Below are 18,407 nucleotides of genomic sequence, written 5' to 3'. Positions count from 1 at the left end.
TGGTAACTCTGGAGGAGCTGCAGAGATTCACAGCTCAGGTGGGAGAATCTGTCCGCAGGACAATTATTAGTCGTGCACGCCACAAATCTGGCCTTTATGGAAGAGTGGCAGGAAGAAAGCCATTGTTGAAAGAAAGCTATAGGAAGTCCAGTTTGTAGTTTGCAAGAAGCCATGTGGGGGACACAGCAAATATGTGGTAGAAGGAGCTCTGGACAGATGAGACCTAGATTGAACTTTTTGGCCTAAAAGCAAAACACTATGTGTTGTGGAAAACTAATACTGCATGTCAGGTCACCTTGAGGCTAGGTGACAGATGCACTCTGGAGTCAGAAGTGCCCCGCTAGGTAGTGGACCCTAGGACTGACTGCTGCGGATTGAGGAAGCAGGTCTACTGGATCACTGACACAGATCCCACTGGGAGCTAGAGCATAGATTCCCCAGGGCGCGGAGTCTAAGAGCCAGCAGGTGTTCACCAGAGCCTCTAGTGGTGAGAATGGACTGCGCTGCAGTCTGGCTCCAGGTCGCAGCACCCAGGGTCTCACAGCTCACGCTCATGGTAGACTACAGGAGAAGAGGAAGGAGGCAGCAGGCTGGAACAACAAGGAAAGTAAGGGACAAGCCAAGGTCGGGGCCACAAGCAGACAAGGACAACAGAGTTCACGCCAAGGTTCAGGGTCACAGGCAAACAGGGATGGTCGGGGACACGCCAAAGGTCAGGATCACGAGCAGACAGGAATAGTTAAGAACAGGCCAAAGTCGGTAACTGGAATCAGATGTAGGAAACACATCAAGTACACATGAAAGCTAACACACAATGGTTGATCAGCACTGCTGGCTTGCAGTGCACAGGTTAATATAGGGTTCCCTGATAGGGCCTGGGGTGGGGCCATGCTTAAAGGAGAGGTTATAAAACCAGTCAGGTGAGAGGCAGCTGGTCTTTAGAGATGAACACATGGAGACAGGTAAGCTGACAGAAAACTCTATTGCATAACCATGACACTGCACATCACCCTGAACATACCATCCCCACCGTGAAACATGGTGGTGGCATCATCATGCTGTAGGGATGATTTTCTTCAGCAGGGACAGGGAAGCTGGTTGGTCAGAATTGATGGGAAGATGGATGGAGCCAAATACAGGGCAATCTTAGAAGAAAACCTGTTAGAGTCTGCAAAAGACTTGGGACTGGGGTGGAGGATCACCTTCCAGCTGGACAACGTCCCTAAACATACAGCCAGAGCTACAATGGAATGGTTTAGATCAAAACATATTCACATTTTGGAATGGCACAGTCAAAGTCCAGGACCTAAATCCAGTTAAGAATCTGTGGCAAGATTTGAAAATTGCTGTGCACAGACACTCTCCATCCAATCTGACAGAGCTTGAGCTATTTTGCAAAGAAGAATGGGCAAAAATGTCACTATCTAGATGTGAAAAGCTGGTAAAAACATACTCAAAAAGACTTGCAGCTGTATTTGCAGTGGAAGGGGGTTCTACAATGTATTGATTCAGGTGGGCTGAATACAAATGCACGCCATACTTTTCAGATATTTATTTGTAAAACATTTTGAAAACCATTTATCATCTTCCTTCCACTTCACAATTATGTGTCACTTCGTGTTGGTCTATACTTTTTCAAGGCACTGTATATATATATATATATATATATATATATATATATATATATATATATATATATATATATAGATATAGATCTATATATAGATCTATATCTATAGATCCATATATATCCATATATATATATATTTTTTATATGTAGACCGCACACTCCCTCTGACTTCTGCTCAGCGCACAGGTGACACACCACCAGAAGAAGGCAGGCCCAGAATGATCTCCGAGGCTGGCACATCCCCATCCCGCCCACTGAAACTTAATTGCAATACTAGAAGAAATCAAGGAGGAGACAGACTCCACCTTGGGAATGTTCCTGCAGTCAACCTGAGAGCTGGGAGCACCTGAAACTGCTGGGTGAGGAGTTATAGGGAGGAGATTTGTGCCAGTAATGTGCATGTCATCCAGGACAGTTGGCAACCATGGGGGATTAGGGCGTGCCCAGTCACACCTGGCACTCCCTGTGTGCACGCCTATGAATATATTTTCTTTTGTATGTGGTCCCCCATTATTACCTACTGTATACCAGACCCTAATCTAGGATAAGGATATATATAAAAGGAACCTGGATGCTTTGTTTACACACAAAATTAAACAGCCATGAGCTGTCATTTATTGGCAATTTCAAGAGCACTGTTTCCTTTGTAAATGTCAGTTATGCTGTAGTAAAGCCTCGCATACACGATCGGATTGTTGGCAGACAAAGCCCTAGACTTTTGTCTGAAGGGCGTGTGCCGTGAACTTGTCTTGCATACAAATGGTACACAATTGTCGGCCAACAAACAAGAACGTAGTGATGTACTAGACATACTATGAGCCGATAAAAAGGAAGTTCAATTATCAGACGCCACCCTTTGGGCTCCTTCTGCTAATTTTGTGTTAGTAGAAGTTTGGTGAGTGTTGATTCACACTTTTCAGTTCATGCTTGTCAGTTCATTTCTGAACAGCTGTTCGTCAACCAGCCATGTTGTGGAATCGGAGGAGAGAACGTGCTATTATTGGCCTTGGAGTTATTGCTTTAACCCAAGTCCAGTCCAGGAACAGGGAGAGGAGTTCTTGGACCAAAAATTGGTTGCTTAATCGTGACCAATTATGTCATATGCCTTTGCTGTGGGAGCTTCAGGAGAATAATCCAAATGATTTTCGGAATTATCTCCAGATGACAGACCCCTGCTTTCACCAACTCTTGGCATTGGTGACCCCTAGATTAAGAAGCAGGACACATGCATGCGGCTTGCCATCACTCCTGAGCAAAGGCTCATAGTCACCTTGCATTACTTGGCGAGGGGAGGGAAGTCTCCAGGACCTCAAGTTTACCACTGGGATCTCCCCCTAGGCTCTGGGACTCATTATTCCAGAAACCCGCTCAGCCATTATTCAAGTCCTGCAGAAAGACTGTATTCAGGTAAGTTTTTGCCTTTAACATCACTTTCTATGTATTTAATGTTTTCTAATGTATTGTATTAATTTCTTGATTCCATAATTAACATTATTTTAATATGCTGTGAATGTCCTCTTTGTCCTCATGCATGCTGTAAGCTTTTCCTGCTCCTTTGTTGGCCTACATGCCTAATATTTTTTTGATATCATACTGTAGAGTAGAAGATTTCCTATCATTTGAGCCCAGTCTTGCCACACAGAGTTAATCCATTTCTGAGCAATCCTCTTTTATTGTTCAGTGAGAAAAATCTTGACAAACTGAGAAAAACTTTGTCAAATACTCCCCCTTGCTGTGAGTGACAGGTGATTTACATCTCGTGCACTAGCTTAAGACACAGGCATTATTTTTTAATTCCCTCCCACTCCTTTCTTCAGCAGCTCTGCAAGGATTGGCTGTTCCACACCTCAGCATGATTTGGCATGCTAAAGGTTACTTTCCTGTCTTTTCACTGGATGTAAGAGATCATAGCAGAAGTTCAGCAGAAGTTCAGTGTTAGAAATACACAGGAGAACATGCATATTGACAAGGAGTGTAGAGGTGGGCGGGGAGCCTACTGACATCAGGACTCCACCCACCGAGCTCCAGACAACAGACCCACCCACAGAATATGCAGTTTTTCGGGTCTAATAACAGACAGAGGGGAGACATTTGACAGGTAAAGATACATGCAGGAGGCATATATATCCTTATAGATAACCCCTATGGCAGTAGTTTAGAAAGGATGACATTGGGTTTACATCCACTTTAAGCATTCTATCCTGGGCCCATACACACCAAGCCTAGTAACTTTACAATATTTTTTGTCAGCTACATATTTGTGCTTACCCTAAACACCCCCTAAAATGTTTGAAAATGTTATTGTTGTCCTCCAATTCAGGCAGAGTGCAAGAGGACATTTTTTTGGGGCCCAAACTCATTTGTAACCCCCCAAAATGCTAAGTCAACAGATACAAATACTCTATCTGCTGACTTTGAAAAACCCATATACACTATCCCTCTTTTGTGTTCATATTTCTGTATTCACCCAACCATGTAGTGCAAGGGCCTGCCTGATTACCTATAAATTGTAATGTAGACAGTTTTTGTCTCCTATTATATTGATAGGTATTTTCAGAATGTCAACATGTGCTGCAAATTGGACAGTGTGGATCCATTTTTTTATATTATGACACTTCTTACCTGTCCACTGGGCTGCCGATAGTGTAAGTAAGTAGGGGCTGGCTAATTTATCCCAGATTATTTATGCAAACAGCTCTCATGGAAGTGGAGAGGGTTACCTATCCAAAACATCTACTCATTTCCTCCCCCCACCTTAAAATTTTGCTAAAGGGCCACCAGAGGGGGAGATGAATCAGACATACTTATTTAAGTTTTCTCCTTATGTTGGCTAAGCATGTTTGTGTCAAATCTGGTTGCAATGTTATGTGCAGAAGTAGTATTTTTTCTTTTTTTAATTCACACTTTCCTTTAAGCCCACAGCAATTGCAGGATGTTGCAGCCCAGTTCCACCATCAGTGGGATTTTCCCAACTGTGGTGGTGCTATTGATGGCAAGCATGTTCAGATTGTCCCGCCACCCAACTCTGGCTCGTATTATTTTAATTATAAGGGTTTTTGCAGCATAGTCATGCTAGCTGTAGTGTCTGCCAACTATGAGTTTTTGTAACTGGATGTTGGGAAGAATGGCCACAACTCTGATGGAGGAGTGATTATGCAGACAGAGTTCTGCAAGCGGCTCCAGAATGGCACCTTAAGCTTGCCACCTGCTGAGGAGCATGTTGAGGGCTTAAATTTTGTTTTTGTTTCACATGAGGCATTTGCTCTGGGGAACATCTGATGAAGCTGTTTCCTATGAGGTACCTCACCCTAGAGAAGAGAATATTCAATTACAGGCTCTCTCGTGCCAGAAGGGTGGTCAAAAATGCCTTTGGCATCCTATCCAGTTAGTTCAGGCTGTTAACACCAGTTAACCTGGCACTGTACAAAATAAACCATGTGGTACTGCGATGCTGTATACTCCATGATTTTTTATGCAGGAATGCTAGCAGCTACCTTGCCTCAGTGTGAACCTTGCAGTGGCTGGCCCAGCTTAACAGGCTGCAGCTTGGCCATCTGTGGGCATGATGATGGCTCTAGAAAATGCCCGTGCTGGATTGCCTTCCCAAAATGCCAGAGATCTACGGCAAAAATACCTGGATTATTTTGTGGTTAGAGGGGCAGTGGCTTGGCAGAAAATTGTAGCTGATCAGGAATAATATATTTATTTGATCATAAACCCATATTTAATATCTTCTTCAGCTAACTATTATGGTGTCGTGTGGGTCTGCTACACACACACAATGTTTTTGTTCTTAATGGATCTAATGCATGAAGTTATCTCATAATTCTTTGGAGGACTAAAAATCGCAGGAGTTGCCCAATTTTAAGAGCACATTGTCACTGTAACTACAACTACTTAACAAATACACTGGTATTGAGCTTTTAAATAATAAGCCACTCATTGTTTAGTAAAAAACTATTTACTCAAAGCACATTCGCATATGCTTTTTAAGGTTTTAAAACAAACTAATATCTCAGTGTATAACATGTATGTTTTGAATTATTTTCCTTTTTTGGGGGCTAAACAGACATGTTCAAAAACATTAAATACACATCCCAAACTCAGGAACTTACAAAGTTCGATTTTGGTAAAGTGAAGGCCAAATAAGACATTAGTATCCCAAGACTGTGTGGAGGTTGCCTTCCTCATATGGGGTGATGTCACCCCTTTTAAAGCCAAAATTTGAAGCCATGTATACGTAGAGGCATAACAATTCAATTACACTTATGATCCCATGTTGCAAATGTATGTAGTTACAAACAACTTTTTTCCTAAAACCACAAAACACACAGTGTGTCAACATGTGCTAGCTCCCATCATATCAATGGACGTGTTTCGTGGGTGCAACCCCTTCCTCTGAGCTTCTCTAGTTATGCAGAAGGGGTTGCACCCCAAAATGCAGCCATTGATACCCAGTGGTGGTAGATAGCACATGTTGACACACTATGTGTTTTGTTGCTTTTGGCAAACTATATGTATGGAAATACACACATTTTAGGCATGGGATCATGAGGGGAATAAGAATGTTAAGGCACAATTTGTGTGCATCTTGCTTACTTTTTTTGATGATCTTATGTATGGACTCCATCTGGTCTTGCTCACGAAGTTTGAGATCAAACCATCGTTTTCTGATTTGGTCCTTTGTTCGTTGCACCGAAAAATCACCCTGAAAAACGGCAATGACCTTCTCCAAAATGCTGTCCCTATGGCTGTTGGGCCTTTCATAATTGCGCAGCTTGCAGTCATAGTCATGCTTCTCTAGGATGCCCACCATCTCCACCATCTCATCCTTGCTCATGGGGATTGCTTTGTGCCTCCTATGAGCTACACCACCGTGGGACTGCTTGGGTTCCACCGAATCCGCAAAGTTGTCCCTCCAGAATGTTCTGCCATGTGTGTCGCATGCAGAAGAGAGATGGTCATGCCCCAGCATCATGATGCACTGAAAGCAGAGTTTCACGCATGTGCAGTGTATATAAAGCCATAATGCACTGTCGATGGAACGGCCATAGGAACGATCTTGGAGTGGAGGACAAACGATCGCCATTGCCAACACACGAAAGGAGCCATAAAACCAAGGGACAATTGGAAATTGGGGCATAGGTTGTTAGTGACCTATACTGCTTAGATTGAGGCCTAGATTGGGAGCAGCTTATGAGTTAAGCCAGACATTATGTTTTGTCTTGTGTTCTGTCTTGCAGGCATCATATCATTTATCATGACAGATAAATTTACCTCACCTGATTTTTTGCCCCAATTCATTGACCTGTACCTGGAAGGTCAAGAGTCGAGACTACTCAAATAAAATCTTGAGGAAGGCAGTGTTGGAGAAACTGATTGAGTTGGTGAAGCCAGTGTACCCCAGGGCAGACATCAACTATGTCAAGACAAAAATCTCAAACCAGAGGACTAATTTTAAAAGGGAGCACAACAAGGTGATGGAGTCAGAGATCTGAAGCATCAGCAGATGACACATACGTCCCCAGGCTGTGGTATTACCACAAAGAACAGAGAGAAGCACACCGCTCCAGGCAAACTCAGGTGCAGGATGGATCACAGGTGCAGACCTCGGCTCACCACCGTGGAAGACGCACAAGACAAGGAATTGGTCGCACACTGGAACTCCAAATTATCTTGATGTCATCTTTATTGTCAGAAAAGGGTCAGACAGATACAGGCAATGGTAGACGTTTCACAAGCGATAGCTTGCTTGTTCACAACCCATTATTACCACAGCCTGTGGTTTTTGTCCGACCAAACAGAACAAAGGCCATTGCTGTCTACACTCCTTTCTACATCTGCTGAGGCCACAGCTCCAGAGGTCCACCCAGGTCCTGCTGCACAGGATGAAGATGTGGAGGAGCCCAGCCTGACCCAAGTATAGCATTGTTGAACATATTTGTATCCAAAAATGATTTGTACAAGAATAAAAAATGTTGGGGTCAGAATGATAGTCTTTTCTATTTGGCCACATTCAATTTGCAACACTGGGGAGATCAAAATTGAGTGTGATTGATGACCAAACCCTAAAAAAAAGATTCTAATTATGTCCCATTTTCATACACAGGAAAGTGTCAGTCAGGAGGAGCCCATGGCCAGCAGCCAGATGTAGTCCCAGATCCCTCCCCTACGCCCTCCTACTAAAAGGGCCAGGAAGAGCAGGAATCTGGAGGAGGCCACAGCTGCCTTCCTCAGCCAGGCCACTACTGCCATCAGGACTAGGGATGGGTGAATGGTTCGGCCTGAGCATAAGTTCGGGCCTAACTTTCTTTGTTCCGTTGTTCGGCAAACAACCAAACAAACAGGTCATTCAACCATTTGTTCAGCCCCCCAAACTGACCACAATGCATTGCGGCGCTGAACAGTGCATTGCAAACGCTGATTGGCTGAAGCAGTGAACACTTCAGCCAATCAGGGCACAGAGCACTGTCAGAGTCATGATTAGACACTGTCATCATGACTTTATCCAATCATGGCTCATTTCCGCCCCACAGTATAAAAGTATTCTTTCAATGGCAGGCATTTTCAGTGTGATTTCGGCATCGAGAGAGATAGAACAGGGCTCTATTCAGTGCTATCAGTTAGTGTGCTATACTGTGCTATTTTGCTTCAATTGTCAGTGTAGAATATTAGTTTAGTGTCAGTCTAGGGATAGTGTGAGTGTAGTGAGGGGGACCATCATTCAGCTTTGCATAGTGTGCAGCTAGAGTAGGGACAGCTCAGATAGTTTCACTGTAGTGTAGTGAGACTGTGTCAGTAATCTTGACATTAGTGTATAGCTAGAGTAGGGACAGTTCAGATAGCCTTAGTGTAGTGATGGTTGAACACCGTCTATTTGGTTGCGTTACTGCCAGTTTAATGCCATTTATTTCTGTGTGCGTTACTGCCAGTTTAACATCATTTACCTCTGTTTGCGTTACTGTCAGTTTAATACCATATTGTTTTGCGTGTGTTACTGCCAGTTTAACGCCATATAGTTTTGTTTGTTACTGCCAGTTCAACACCATATTGTTTTGCGTGCATTACTGCCAGTTTAACGGCATATACTTTTGTGCGTTACTGCCAGTTTAATGCCATATAGTTCTGTGTGCGTTACTGCCAGTTTAACACCATATAGTTCTGTGTGCGTTACTGGCAGTTTAATGCCACATCATTTTGTGTGTGTTACTGCCAGTTTAATGCCATATCTTTTGTGTGCGTTACTGCCAGTTTAACGCCATATAGTTCTGTGTGCGTTAGTGCCAGTTTAATGCCTTATAGTTTTGCATGCATTACTGCCAGTTTAACATCATATAGTTCTGTGTGCGTTACTGCCAGTTTAGCCCCATATAGCGTTGTGCGTTACTGCCAGTTTAATGCCATATAGTTCTGTGTGCATTACTGCCAGTTTAACACCAAATCATTTTGTGTGCATTACTGCCAGTTTCACGCCATATCAATTTGCGTGAGTTACTCCCAGTTTAACATCATATAGTTCTGTGTGCGTCACTGCCAGTGTAATACCATATAGTTTTATGTGCGTTACTGCCAGTTTAATGCCATAAAGTTTTGTGTGCGTTACTGCCAGTTTAACGCTATATAGTTTTGCGTGCGTTACTGTCAGTTTAGTGCCACATCGTTTTGCATACGTTACTGCCAGTTTAACGCCATATAGTTCTGTGTGCATTACTGCCAGTTTAACGCCATATAGTTTTGCGTGCGTCACTGCCAGTTTAATGCCATATAGTTCTGTGTGCGTTACTGCCAGTTTAACGCCATATCATTTTGCGTGCATTACTGCCAGTTTAACGCCATATAGTTCTGTGTGCGTTACTTCCAGTTTAACGCCATATCGTTTTGTTATGGAATTATTTCTGATTGGGACTCTAAAACAAAAGTTAATGCTGCAGCTGCAGGAACAGATTTACAGGAGGCAATCACTATGTTTAAAATGTCCGTTCAGTGCCAAAATTTATTATTACATGTTATTTTATACATAAATAAGAAAGGGATGGTGTGAGATGTTATTAAAAACTAACAAATAGAAATATGTTATTAAAAGCTAACAAATAGAAAAATATTATTAAAAGCTAGTGAATAGAACAATTGCAATAGTATAAACTTGAGAGGGGAGGGGGGAGAAGAGAAGAGAGAGAGAACTTCTAGCAGAAGATGTGTCTGTGTGTTAGGTGAAGGTTACAGAACACATTTCAACAGTGCAAACAAAATGGAGTCCCTCCTTTTGTTTATTTGACATCATTCTTCTCCGCGTTACATTCAACCGATTGCTGGTAACTCCTGTTAGATTGACGCAGAGAGACGGCGTCCTGTTCAGCTCTCTCCTAGTTTTCTCACAATAATGGGTTCATCAGGACTGGTGGACCATTTGTTGGTACAGTGGGTAGTCACACAGAGGCATAGCCTGAAGAGGAAGTAAATAACAAATATGAGAAATAGGAACATCACAATGTAAGTGCCTAGTTTTTGTAACCATGTTGCTATGCCATATAAAAAGTCACCAAAACCTCCTAAACCCTTAAAGGGGTTCCATCCATCTTTAGCAATATCTCTGGCCTTATTCTGTAGTTCTCTTATCTTAGCAAGATGCCCTTTAACCACTAGGCGTTCGCGCTATAGCCGAAAGACGGCTACAGCGCGGACTCCAATTGCCGGGAGGGCGTCCCTGGATGTCCTCCTGTTCACTTCCGCGATGCGCGCTCCTGCGAGCGCGCATCGGGGGAAATTCTGCTCTGGCCATGTCCCTTGGACACAGCCAGTCACAGATCGCCGTAAACGGCCAATCACAGCGGCCGTTTACAGCGCGATCGGAGCTTCCAATGAGAGATGATCTCAAATGTAAACATTTGAGATCATCTCTCATTGCCGGCTTTCTCTCCTCACACAGAGACCATGTGTGAGGAGGGAGAGCGATCTGTGAAACTGTGAGTGCCAACCTTTTAGTTGAAACACCCAACAGTGCCCATACAGTGCCCATACAGTGCCCATACAGTGCCACATCAGTGCCACAGTGCTCATTATTGTTGCTGCCATCTGTCATCAGTGCCATCCGTCGTCAGTGCCATCTGTCAGTGTCACCTGCCACATCAGTGCCACCTGTCAGTGTCACCTGCCACATCAGTGCAACCTGTCAGTGTCACCTGCCACATCAGTGCCACTTGTCAGTGTTACCTGCCACATCAGTGTCACCTGTCTGTGTCACCTGCCACATCAGTGCCACCTGTCAGTGTCACCTGCCAAGTATCAGTGCCACATATCAGTGCCATCTGTCAGTGCCATCTGTCGTCAGTGCCATCTGTCATCAGTGCCACCTGTCAGTGTCACCTGCCACATCGGTGCCACCTGTCTGTCACCTGCCACATCAGTGTCACCAGTGTCACCTACCACATCAGTGTCACATATCAGTGCCATCTATAACCAGTGCAATCTGCCAGTGTCACATGTCATCAGTGCCACATATCAGTGCCATTTTTCATCACTATGTCACAAAGACTATATTCAGCCTAGGAGGCATATAATATTCTTGCGGCCGACGAGAGCAATGGGGAGCTCTCTGCTTCGGATTCCTATTCAGATTCTGAGTCTGACATGGACTACGAGCCTGTTCTCAGCAGTGGTACACTGACAGCCTCAGAGGAGGATGGGAGTCCGCCCGCCAGATGAAGACGTACTGGTGAGGATGCAGTGCCATCCACCAGCACCGCAATGCCATCCACCATCACCACAATGCCATCCACCATCACCGCAATGCCATCCACCAGCACCGCAGTGCCATCCACCAGCACCACAGTACCTCGACAAAGGCCACGTACCAGTGGGGTGTCACCTCAGGCCCAAAGGGTTAGGTCCCATGCCAGCCTTCCCTACTCCCTTGAGAACCCCTTATGGCTTCCTCCTAATTCAGGAGAAGATATCATTCCCCCTTTCACTGCCCAGCCAGGAGTTCAGGTGGACACAGAAAATTTTTCACCAATAGATTTTTTTCAATCTTATTTTTACTGAGGACATGCTTGCATTGATTGTGGCCCAGTGCAACCTATATGCCCAACAATACATAGCAAGTAACCCAACGTCCTATTATGCCCGTCCCTACGAATGGAGAGCCCTAACAGTGGAGGAGTTTAGAATTTTTTTGGGCCTCACATTCTGTATAAGACTAACCAAAAAAAATGTATTACGTTCCTATTGGTCTACCCTCCCCATCCACCACATGCCCATCTTTTCCTCTGTAATGCCCAGGACCAGATATCTCATGATTATCAGATTCCTACACTACAATGACAATACCCAGTGCCCTCCCCGAAATGACCCAAATTTTGACAAGCTTTATAAAATTCGCCCACTACTAAAATATTTTTCTGATATCTTCCCCCAGTTATTTACCCCAGACCAGCACATATGTGTGGATGAGTCCCTTGTTAAATTTAGTGGCAGGTTGGGCATAAAACAATTTATTCCCACCAAAAGGGCCCGCTATGGGGTGAAAATGTATAAATTATGTGACCGAGCTACAGGGTATACCTATGCCTTCATGGTATACGAAGGGAAGGACACCCAGGTACATCCCCCTAATTGCCCAGAATACATTGGATCGAGTGGGAAAGTCATTTGGGAACTCATAAACACACTCCTGGAGAAAGACTACCATCTGTATGTGGACAATTTTTACACTAGTTTGCCCCTGTTCCGCAATCTTCACAGACAGAAGACTCCAGCATGTGGCACCGTAAGGAAAAACCAGAAGGGCTTTCCTCAAAGCCTCATGAACAAAAAGCTAAGAAGAGGGGAGATGGCGAGCTTACGGAATGAGGAAATTCTGGCTGTGAAGTGGAGGGACAGAAGGGATTTCAATGATACCGTCGTGGAGATAACCAGGAGGAATGGGGTAATCCAAAAGCCAACATGTATCTACGAATACAACAAGTTTATGGGGGGTGTCGACTTCAACGACCAGATGCTCGAACCCTACCTTGCCATGAGACGAACATACCAGTGGTATAAAAAAGTTTCAATTTATTTGTTCAATTTGCCCATATTTAACAGCAACGTTATTTATCATAAATCCACTACTAGCCCCAAATCCTTCCTTGGATACCAGGAGGAAATCACCACTGCCCTTGTATTCCTGAACGGCCCACCAGAAACCATTTAATCTGATGTAATTAGCAGACTCTCCGAACACCACTTTCCCGAAAAAATCCCCCCCAGACCAACAGGCCAAAAATGGCAGAAAAAATGCGTGTGTGCCAAAGGAGGAGTGAGAAGAAGAGACACTACTTTTTATTGTCCCCAATGTCCTTCCCAACCAGGCCTCTGCATAGTTTCCGCCTTTACCATACTTCACTAAATTATTAGTGAAGTATGTTAAACATAACCCTCACTTCCTGCCATTTACCTTCACACCCCTTATGCCTCTACTTGCTCTGTAACTGACCCTGGCTTGTTTTTCCACCACGCTTCTGCCTACCGATTCTGTTTATATCTCTGCCTGATCTGGAACTGACCCTGGCTTTTTATTCGACCATGCTTCTGCCTACTGATTCTGTTTATATCTCTGCCTGATCTGGAACTGACCCTGGCTTGTTATTCGACCACGCTTCTGCCTACCGATTCTGTTCATACCTCTGCCTGATCTGGAACTGACCATGGAATGTTTGACCATCCTTTTTGCCTGCCTCTTGGACTGATCTTGTACCCTGCCACTGGACTAGTGGAATTCATAACACAGGGGTCTCACATATGTGAGGGGCTCCAGAATTGTTTTTCTGGATGAAGAAAAGATTTTTTTTGTTTTCTCATTCCTAGATTAGGGTCTGGAGACTCGGAGGCTTCAAAGAGATTTGGGTGGGAGAAGCCTCTACCCCTGTCCCCATTCTGTCCTGAAGGAGGCCCTACTTTTGCCTGCTGCCTGTAGGACCTATGCCATCATCCCTCTGCCTGTCGCATGAACTGACCACACCACATGGATGGACCGTGTTCCTGCCTACTACCAGGATCAATATTTTGGCACTGCTGACAATCTCTGCCTGCACTGACCCTGGACTGTATATGGACAGTATCCCTGCCTGCTGCCTGTACTGACTATGGACATTGTTCCTGCCTGTTGCCTGGACAATTGCGTTCACTTTTGCTGACCAAGTCCCTGCCTGCTGCCTGGACCAGTGCTATCCTCCTGTGGACAACTGTGCTACTAAAACCACAGGTAATCTTTTTTTTACCCTTTGCACAGCAGAATGTATTTTGGGGTGTAATTCTTGGTATGTGCATGCTATGTGTTCCTTGAACACCTGACGGTGTTCCTTGTATGTGGCCAGGCTGTGTAAAAGTCTCACACATGTGGTATCGCCATACTCAGGAGGAGTAGCAGAATGTATTTTGGGGTGTCATTTTTGCTATGTACATGCTACGTGTTGGAAATATCTTATAAATGGACAACTTTGTGTATAAAAAAACGCATTTTCATTTTTTTCCACATTTTCCAAAAACTTCTGGAAAAAAATGAACCGTTCAAAAGACTCATTATGCCTCATAGATTATATGTTGGGGTGTTAGCTTTCCAAAATGGGGTCATTTTGTGGGCGTTTCCATTGTCCTGGTGCTCCAGGGCCTTCAAAAGTGTAATAGGTAGTTAACAAGTTAGATGTATCATTTATGCTCCTAGAACACTTGATGGTGCTCCCTGTAAGTTGGGCCTCTCTATGTGGCTAGGCTGTGAAAAAGTCCCACACATGTGGTATCGCCATACTTAGGAGGAGTAGCAGAATGTATTTTGGGGTGTCATTTGTGGTATACACATGCCATGTGAGAGAAATAACCAATTACAATGACAATTTTGTGGGAGAAAAAAAAAATCTTCATTTTGCAAAGAATTGTGGGAAAAAATGACAACATCAAAAACCTCACCATGCATCTTACTGAATACCTTGGAATGTCTACTTTCAAAAAAGGGGTCATTTGGGGGGTATTTGTACTGTCCTGACTTGTTCGGGTCACAAGAAATGAGATAGGCCACCAGTACATCAGATGTGATCAATTTTTTATGATTTGCACCACAACTTATAGACTCTATAACTTTCACACAGACCAAATAATATCCTCTAATTTTGGTTATTTTTACCAAAGATATGTAGCAGTATAAATTGTGGCCAAAATTTATGAAGAAAAATTAATAATTTGCAAAATGTTATCACAGAAACAAAGAAAAATGTGTTTTTTTTTCTAAATTTTCGGTCTTTTTTCATTTATAGCGCAAAAAATAAAAAGCCCAGAGGTGATCAAATACCACAAAAAGAAAGCTGTATTTGTATGAAAAAAAAGACACAAAATTAATTTGGGTACAGTATTACATGACTGAGTAATTGTCATTCTTATGCCCCGTACACACGGTCGGATTTTCCAACGGAAAATGTGTGATAGGACCTTGTTGTCGGAAATTCCAACCATGTGTAGGCTCCATCACACATTTTCCATCGGATTTTCTGACACACAAAGTTTGTCGGAAAATTCCAATCGTGTGTACACAAATCCGACAGACAAAGTGCCACGCATGCTCAGAATAAATAAAGAGATGAAAGCTATTGGCCACTGCCCCGTTTATAGTCCCGACGTACGTGTTTTACGTCACCGCATTTAGAACGATCGGATTTTCCAACAACTTTGTGTGACCGTGTGTATGCAAGACAAGTTTGAGCCAACATCCGTCGGAAAAAATCCTAGTATTTTGTTGTCGGAATGTCCGAACAAAGTCCGACCGTGTGTACGGGGCAAAAGTGTGAGAGCGCTGAAAGCTGAAAATTGGTCTGGTCACGAAGGGGGTTTAAGTGCCCAGTTGTCAAGTGGTTAATAATGTCCTCATTATCAGAAATGTATATACAACAGTCAGTGTGAAATTACCGTACACATCCCACCTTGAGCTGTAGTGAGATAATTTAGCGTTAATCTGGGCTCTAATTCCACTTTTTTAAGCTGAGCCATTTCTTCACTTAATAAACCTATATCAGTCATAGTAAGGTTAATAATCTTATCTAAAATTCTAGTGTAATTATTTATTCTTTTCATTGCTTCAATTCCCCATCCTATCCAGGAAGGGAACCATGACCATACCATGTCACCTTCAGTGAACAGCTCTCTTTTGAACACTAAAGGGTATTCTGGACTTTGAGCTTTATTTCCACATATATAACATAACCTTCTACGTATGGATGGTATGCCTGTTCCTAAAAAACTGGAAGCAATAACATGGAATCTCAGGTAACCGATATTTTCACATATTAGGAACCGTGAGCAATTTGTACTAGGGTTCTATTTAGTTCTTGATTTGGGATATGATAATATTGACCATAGTTTCCTCCATAAACTATAATTTTTGCTCCGGTGCAACCAGAATTGTCCAACCATGTACATTTAGTGTTAAATGGGCATGTAATGTTTAAACAAATCTGTGGCGTGTTGAAACCATCAAAGTTACTGATCTGTGCTCATTAGCCATGGAGACTATGCATGAGCCTTTTATTCTGGTCCTGTTTAGATCAGTGAATTTGAGAGGTATTGCTATCATGGGTATTGTTCCTGTTTGGGGATGTAAGTGAGAACACACCCAGCAGTTACTAGCATTGCTATGGGTTGCATACAATTTTAACATTTGGATGAAAGGGTTATTTTTCCATGTCTTAGTTCTCACAAACAACAAAAAGTAAAGAAACATCATCATAATGTTTTCAAAGGATATCATCACTTCAGGATTTTTTTGCAGTGTCTGGCGTGAATCCAGGTGGGCTTTCCTTCCAACTTGACAGCGGAACTGGTTAAAAGCATCAAATGTGGTCTGTCAAATTTTGGTTCTAGTGGCTTTTTGACGTGTCACTTGACCACCACCCAGTCACCTGGTTGTATTCTGTGAATACCTGAAACAGAATCTGGGTCAGGGATAGATTTATAAACACCTTCATATATTTTATTCAATTTTCTTTGCAAAATCTGAACATATTCTAACAGACCAGAGTGAGAAGCCTGCAACTGTCAGGGAAAATGTAGCCCTGTTTTTGGTGGCCCTCCAAATAAAATCTCATAGGGGGACAGCCCATGTGGTTGTTTAGGGGTAGTTTGTACAGAATATAAGGCTAATGGCAAAGCTTCCACCCATCCTTTTCCTTTATCTGCTTTCATTTTTTCACATTTGTTTTTCAAAATTCTATTAGGTCTCTCAACTTTACCACTACTTTGTGGATGATAAGGTGTATGGAAAGCTTGCTGTATGTGAAGGGCTTCCATTACCTCTTTCATTACTTCCCCAGTAAAATGGGTTCCTCTGTCACTCTCAATAGTTTCAGGAACTCCATATCTACAAACTATTTCATTCAAAATTTTCGTTGCTGTTTTTGCATTTATTTAGCTACCGGCCAGCACTCAGGCCAACCTGAAAACATGTCAACACACACACTAGAGCGTACTCATAGGTGCCTATTCTGTGCATCTGAATGTAGTCTATTTGAATTATTTGGAAAGGGAAATCTAGCTTAGGAGAATGCTTTTGGGGAACATGGACAGGCCTCCCTGCATTGTACAGAGCACAAGTAAGAAATGAAGCACAAAACCTGGCTGCAAATGCACTAAATCCAGGTGCTATCCAATAGCAGTCAGTAAGTGCCACCATCACACTCTTAGCAAGATGACTGACGCCATGTGCCAGTTGTGCTAAAACTGGGTACAAACTCCTGGGTAGACACGATCTGTTGTCAGCGCTCCACAGGTCTTGCTGATTTTGGGTAGCATTACATTTGATCCATTTATCCTTCTCTTCATCAGGGACCTGGTTCTGCAACTGAATTAAAGTTTCTACATCCCACTGCTCTTGATGAGGGGAATCTGTCCCTGCTACCTGGGCGACCCCTACAATGTGTGTGACTCCAAATGCCATAAGGGCAGCATCCTTTGCCGCTTGGTCCACTAAAGCATTTCCCCTTGCTGTCACTAGGGATGAGCTTCGAGTTCGAGTCGAACTCATGTTCGACTCGAACATTGGCTGTTCGCAAGTTTGCCGAACAGCGAACAATTAGGGGTGTTCGCGGCAAATTCGAATGCCGCGGAACACCCTTTAAAAGTCTATGGGAGAAATCAAAAGTGCTAATTTTAAAGGCTAATATGCAAGTTATTGTCATAAAAAGTGTTTGGGGACCTGGGTCCTGCCCCAGGGGACATGGATCAATGCAAAAAAAAGTTTTAAAAACGGCCGTTTTTTCAGGAGCAGTGATTTTAATAATGCTTAAAGTCAAACAATAAAAGTGTAATATCCCTTTAAATTTCGTACCTGGGGGGTGTCTATAGTATGCCTGTAAAGGGGCGCATGTTTCCCGTGTTTAGAACAGTCTGACAGCAAAATGACATTTTGAAGGAAAAAACTCATTTAAAACTACCCGCGGCTATTGCATTGCCGACAATACACATAGAAGTTCATTGATAAAAACGGCATGGGTATTCCACAAAGGGCAACCCCGAACCAAAATTAAAAAAAAAAATTACGTAGGAGTCCCCCTAAATTCCATACCAGGCCCTTCAGGTCTGATATGGATATTAAGGGGAACACCAGCCAAAATTAAAAAAAAAAAATGACGTGGGGTTCCCCCTAAATTCCATACCAGACCCTTCAGGTCTGGTATGGATTTTAAGGGGAACCCCGCGCCTTAAAAAAAAAAAAAAAACGGCGTGGGGTCCCCCCAAAAATCCATACCAGACCCTTATC

This window comes from Aquarana catesbeiana, linkage group LG02 (genome assembly GCF_042186555.1).
Source record: "Aquarana catesbeiana isolate 2022-GZ linkage group LG02, ASM4218655v1, whole genome shotgun sequence".
In the NCBI taxonomy this organism is placed as follows: domain Eukaryota; kingdom Metazoa; phylum Chordata; class Amphibia; order Anura; family Ranidae; genus Aquarana; species Aquarana catesbeiana.
This window is presented reverse-complemented; position numbering follows the sequence as displayed.